The following is a 7,169-nucleotide window of genomic DNA, read 5'->3' on the forward strand; positions in this document are numbered from 1 at the left end:
GGAGCATGTTCAGGGACAGACAGGCAACCACCTACAACAATATCACGGACCTCCAAGAGTACACGGAGACAGTCACACATGAGGAAGTACATGGACGATGTCACAGTCACCAGAACCATCTCCATTCGGGCAACCAGAAGCCATGGCTGACAGGGGAAGTCCACAGGCTCCTGAGGGCTCGGAACGCTGCCTTCAAAGCTGGCGACGTAGTGGGTCTGAGGACAGCCAGGGCCAACCTGTCACGAGGTATCAGAAAAGCCAACAGACAGTACTCCAGGAGGATCGCCGACCGCTTCAACGACAGCAGCGACACCAGGAACCTGTGGCGGGGGATGCAGACCATCACAGACTATAAGCCCACTCCGCAGACTTGCGACAGCTCCACCTCTCTGCAGGCAGACAACAGAGGCAGAGAACAGCACTCCGGCACAGAAGACCCCACCACCTCCTGGCGACCAAGTGTTGACGCTATCCCCAGATAGTGTGAGGCGATCCCTCAGGAGGTCAAACCCATGGAAAGCCCAGGGTCTTGACAACATTCCTGGTCTTGTCTTGAGAGACTGTGCAGAGGAGCTCACAGATGTCTTCACCGACATCTTCAACACCTCCCTGTGCACCTGGCTGTTGGACTTCCTGACAGGGAGACCACAGGCAGTTTGGGTCGGCAGCAACATCTCCAGTACCATCACACTGAACACAGGGGCCCCCCAAGGACGTGTGCTGAGCCCCCTCCTCTTCACTCTGCTGACTCATGACTGCACACCATCATTCAGCTCCAACCTCTTTATTAAGTTTGCGGACGACACAACTGTGGTGGGTTCCATCAACAACGGCGATGAGACAGACTACAGGAGTGAGGTGAGCAGGTTGGCCACGTGGTGCAAGGTCAACAATCTCCACCTGAACGTGGAGAAGATGAAGGAGATTGTTGTGGACTTCAGGAGAGTGCACACCCAGCATACTCCACTAACCATCAACGGCGTTGCAGTGGAGAGGGTGAGCAGCACCAAGTTCCTGGGTGTGCAAATCTCTGAAGTCCTGTCCTGGAGCCACAACACGGCATCACTGGCCAAAAAAGCCCAACAGCGCCTGTACTTTCTGTGCAAACTGAGAAGAGCAGGAGCCCCGTCCCCCATCATGCACACCTTCTACAGAGGCACCATTGAGAGCATCTTGACAAGCTGCATCACCGTGTGGTACGGTGCCTGCACCGTGTCCTGCTGCAAGACTCTGCAGCGCATAGTGAGAGCAGCTGAGAAGATCATTGGTGTCTCTCTCCCCCCCTTTCGGACATCTATAACACCCGCCTCACCACAAAAGCAACCAGGATTGCAGGTGACCCCAGCCCCCCATCTCACAGCCTCTTCAGCCTGCTGCTGACCGTCAGGAGAACTGCACAGTCTCCGGCCCCAAATCCAGCAGGCTCACAGACAGTTTTTGCACTAGGCTGTCAGGGAAACTCCACTCTCTCCCTGCTCTGCCGTCACTCTTTTCCTCCTCGCCCCCTGCCACAGACTAGGACAGCACCCCCCACCCCCCCAACACCACTTATACACTCTGTACTCAGGGACCGCACATTTCACTTTTATCGGTTTATTTATTGCACTGCACTGCTCTACCTCTACCTCACCTGTTAAAATATTTTAAATACTTTTAAATATCCAATTTTATTTCATCAAATATATTCAAGTGCCTTGATTGTGAATCTGTTGATTGTTTGTTCCATGTCTTGTTGATAGTTGTTTATTTTTATGTCCTGTTAAATTGTTGATTGCTTATTTTATGTCTTGCTGATTGTTGATTGTTTATTATTTATATCATGTTAAATTGTTGATTGTTCATTTTATGTCATGTTAAATTGTTTATTCCATCTCTTTTTCTATTTATAGAAAACTATTTTTTTTTTTTTGCATTTTGCACCGTGGGTCCGAGAGGACTGAAATTTCATTTGTGCCGTATGTCATGCATGTATAGATCGTCTGACAATAAAGCTGACTTGACTAACTCTGGACAACGGCGTCCTCATGTGGCCAAACGGCACAGCTGCATTATTAACCAGAGCACATGGAGAGGTGCAGCAGTTCAATGACAACATCAGAGGTTTCTACTTTAGGAAGACAGCTGCAAACATTCAACTCTTTGATTCATCTCAACTATTTGAATCCATTAATCTGTTTGAATCAAAAACAGGTAAACTTGTGATGTCAGTGTGTTAAAAATGAATATTTTCTAGTTTCTTCTCTCCTCTGGGACAGGAAACTGAAGATCTCTGAGTTGGGGATAAAACAAGACATTAGAGGACGTCATCTTGGGCTTTTTGGGGGAACACTGTTCCACATTTTTCACCATTTTAAAATAATGGTTAGTTGCAGCAACACAAGCTGTCAGAAGTTCTTGATGTTATTGGATCAGTAAAACTGAAGGACTCTCTAGTTAAAAAAAGAAAAACCGGTGCAGGGTTTCCTCCACCTCTCAGCTCTTCTCACTCCCCTTCAGTTAACTCCAAACAACACAAGTCCAGAAACATGTTGGCATTTAGTAATTACATATTTACTTTAGGTATTGATTCATATCACAGCGTCAACCTCCCATACTGTTTGGAGCAGACAAACTGCTGGAAAATATGCAGTATGTACATTTGATCTGTATGTTTAGGAGGAAGAGGAAGACACAGCTCAACACTTTCAAGCTAAAGCAAAATAAAAAAAAAATCCTCTGCCACCGCCCAGCACCAGGATATTCTGATACACAGAGAGTGTGGTTCATATAAATCCACTCAAAGACAGTTTAGAAGTGTGTCCTGTGGATTTAACCCTGACTAGCTGCAGGTCCTGAGTGGATTATCTTGCCCACTGCTGAATCAGCTTCTAAGACATGCTCCAACTGGAACTATTTTAAAACTTAACATAACTTAACAAAAGGCTCTTCTCTTTCCCAGAGCTTTTAATTAGTTTTTTTTACAGAGTAAGTAATTAAGTAATTATTTTAGGTTTTACACTTTGTTATAAGTAACTTTATGAAATGTAACAAAGACACAAAGACAACTACAGCTTAAGTTACTAGTTACTTTAGTTACTCCACTACAGTCATCTGTTAAAGCTTTAGTTACTAGTTACTTTAGTTATTCCGCTACATTCATCTGTTACAGCTTTAGTTACTAGTTACTTTACTTACTCCACTTCATTCATCGGTTACAGCTTTAGTTACTAGTTACTTTAGTTACTCCGCTACATTCATCTGTTACAGCTTTAGTTGCTAGTTACTTTAGTTACTCCGCTACATCCATCTGTTACAGCTTTAGTTACTAGTTACTTTAGTTACTAGTTACTTTAGTTACTCAGCTACATTCATCTGTTACAGCTTTAGTTACTAGTTACTTTAGTTACTCCGCTACATTCATCTGTTACAGCTTTAGTTACTAGTTACTTTAGTTACTCCGCTACATCCATCTGTTACAGCTTTAGTTACTAGTTACTTTAGTTACTAGTTACTATAGTTACTCCGCTACATTCATCTGTTACAGCTTTATCGACTAGTTACTTTAGTTACTCCTCTACATTCATCTGTTACAGCTTTAGTTACTTGTTACTTTAGTTAGTCCGCTACATTCATCTGTTACAGCTTTAGTTACTTGTTACTTTAGTTACTCCACTACATTCATCTGTTACAGCTTAAGTTACTAGTTACTTTAGTTACTCCACTACATTCATCTGTTACAGCTTTCGTTACTAGTTACTTTAGTTATTCCACTACATTTATCTGTTACAGCTTAAGTTACTAGTTACTTTAGTTACTCCACTACAGTCATCTGTTACAGCTTTAGTTACTAGTTACTTTAGTTACTCCGCTACATTCATCTGTTCCAGCTTTAGTTACTAGTTACTTTAGTTACTCCGCTACATTCATCTGTTCCAGCTTTAGTTACTAGTTACTTTATTTACTGAGCTACAACCATCTGTTCCAGCTTTAGTTACTAGTTACTTTAGTTACTCCGCTACATTCATCTGTTACAACTTTAGTTACTAGTTACTTTAGTTACTCTGCTACATCCATCTGTTACAGCTTTAGTTACTAGTTACTTTAGTTACTCTGCTAAATCCATCTGTTCCAGCTTTAGTTACTAGTTACTTTAGTTACTCCGCTACATTCATCTGTTCCAGCTTTAGTTACTAGTTACTTTAGTTACTCCGCTACATTCATCTGTCCCAGCTTTAGTTACTAGTTACTTTATTTACTGAGCTACATCCATCTGTTCCAGCTTTAGTTACTAGTTACTTTAGTTACTCTGCTAAATCCATCTGTTCCAGCTTTAGTTACTAGTTACTTTAGTTACTCCGCTACATTCATCTGTTACAGCTTTAGTTACAAGTTACTTTAGTTACTCCACTACATTCATCTGTTACAGCTTTAGTTACTAGTTACTTTAGTTACTAGTTACTTGTAGTTTATAAAATGTGATGTTTGATTCTAAAGTAAACTAGCCGACAATATAACGACTACAGTCAGCTGAGAAGATGAGGTCATTAAACACACAGCTGGTTGGATCCTCTACACTCTCTACAATGGGAGGCTGTTTTAATACTTTCAGTCCAGGACTTTAACTGTAACACAGTGTTTTTACAGTGTGGTATTAGTACTTTTACTGCAGTAAAGGAGCTGAATACTTCTTCCCCCGCTTTTCAGCATGCAGAGATCAACTTCAGGTTTTGAAATTAGCCGTGATGGTAACTGACCAACAGACTGGAGGACACATATTCATATTAATAATACTAAATCTAAATCAGCTCTTCACAATGTTTAATCAACGAAACAATAAATTAAAATCCAAACATGCTGAGTTTCTAGAAGTAAAGGGACCAAACCTGCTCTGTGTAGCCGAAGCTAAGGGTTGTAAACAGCGTCCAATAGCTCCCGTTGTCGCTCGTTCTCCTCTTTTGAACGACAAAGTTCCTCCTCGTACTCTGCTATCGTTCTTTCAAACAGCCCAAATATCTCTTCAGCAGCCGCAGTTAGTCGCTGCTCCACCAACGTTCCCAGCATCTGGACACAACCCATTTTACCTCTTTCTCAACATAAAGACACTCTGCTAACCAGTGATGGGAGTAACGCGTTACAAAAGTAACCCAGTTACAGTAATATACTTCGATGGTTGGATTCTACATTTGTGAGATGGACATTCTCCCATTATTTTCAGTTCCTTAGAGACAAGGATAAGAACATTAGAGTCAATCTAAACTCAGATTAAAGAAGTGCTTTCCTTATTCAGCAAGGAAAAGGTTGGTGCAGAACACATTCTTATCTGTGTTAGATATGCACTCTACTTCATCTTTATTGAAAAAACTAGATGTACTATACCACTCAGCCTTGCATTTCATTACAAGTGCAGCAGGTAGGACTCCCCACTGCATTCTGTATGATCTTCACAATGGTCCTCCCTCTCCCTCACAAGGAAAATCCATTCATTGATTTTCACTGCTAAAGCACTAATGGGTAAATTACCCCTCTATTTCAAATTTGCTTACTTACCATAATAGTGTTTACAGGACAAGGTTGTAAAAAACAAAATACTATTAATTATTCCATCAACAAGAACAAAACTTGGTAAAACAGCTTTCTCATCATATGCACCAAATGTCTGGAATGAACTCCAAACCACCTTACATCTAGAATCACTTCCACCTTTCAATACTTTTAAAAGCCTTTTAAAGTCACCTCTGACTGAACAGTGGAATTGCTTTTAACTAGATGCCCTTTACGTTGTATGTCTGTATTAGCTTAAAGTTAAGTGTGATGTCTTGTATGTGTTCTATTATGTAGAGAGATGTGTGATGTAGTATGTAACCTTTGTTCTGTCTTTTATGTATTTTGAGACTCCCTGGGAGAAGAGTTACTGTAATTCAATGCAACTTTTCCTGGTTAAATAAAGAAAATAAATAAAGAAAATGAAAATAAAACTATGTGTGAAACCAAGGGAACTCTATACGTTGAGAAATAGCACAAGTAACTTGAAGAAACAGCTGGACCGGTGCCACGCTAACACTAAGCTAACCGAGAGAGCTGCAGGCGTAGAGAAGAGAAAGAATGCCGAGGATGAGAGCGCGGGGAAGAAAAAGAAACAGAAATGAAGTTTCTCTCAGACTGCCATGCTGCTTGAACCCTGAGAGGTGAAGAGACTCATGGCGGAGTATATTGTTGAAGACATGCTGCCTCTATCAACAGTAGAATCGCCGGCTTTTAGAAAGCTCGTGAGCAAAATCCCACGTCAACACCAGAAATGACAAGATCAGATCAGCCATGCCGATGCTATTTAATGTCCAGTATATATACAATATGTATACAAATATTATAAACATGTATAGCTAGAAGTGATTTACATTTTATCAGCCTTTATTTGGTAGCCTATGTTTTAGCCAATGTTTGGCAAATAGCAGGGTTCCTCTGTTTTGCCTGTGTTTTATTTTTTTTAAATCAATTCTAGGCTTTGTTTAGCCTTCATGTTCATTTTTGTGAAGTTGGACTAAAATGACAGAGTCATATTTCCAGGAGGTCTAATTCTCTAAGAGCACTTTTTGATTCTTTATAAAGCATAAGCTATGTCCTCCAATGCGTGCCAGCTTTGTGCTGTGAACTTGAATTAAAAGAGGATAAAAGAATAAAAAAGGAAAAGAATAAGAGATTTTGCATCTTGTCATCATTAGACTATAGGTTACATAATTGTGGCTTCTAATCTACCAGATTTTGATTCTTTGCCTGCTTTTGTAATTCTGACAGTGATTGTTACTTTTTGTATTGTGCCATGAGCCTTTACTGTGTCTATTGTATTAAGTTCTTAGTAGCCTTAGGGGCCTACACACTCATTATGCTATACATATTGTCCTCGACTGGATATATAATGAGCTGCAGTAAACTCAATTTTAACTTTTTAGAATGCCATGTCATACTTCTCTGGATATTTTGGAAAAAGTAACTCAAAAGTAATGCAAAAGTAGTGTAAGACATTAAAATTCAGAGACCGTAATATTGTAACATAACTAATAACTCTCAGATGACAGTAACTAGTAATCCATAATGTATTACATTTTCTAAGTAACTTGCCCAACGCTGCTGCTAACACACCTTTCTGCTAGACGCCATCTGGTTCAAAGTGTGAAGTTAGCCACAGTAAATAC

Source organism: Perca fluviatilis, chromosome 1, assembly GCF_010015445.1.
Source record: "Perca fluviatilis chromosome 1, GENO_Pfluv_1.0, whole genome shotgun sequence".
In the NCBI taxonomy this organism is placed as follows: Eukaryota; Metazoa; Chordata; class Actinopteri; order Perciformes; family Percidae; genus Perca; species Perca fluviatilis.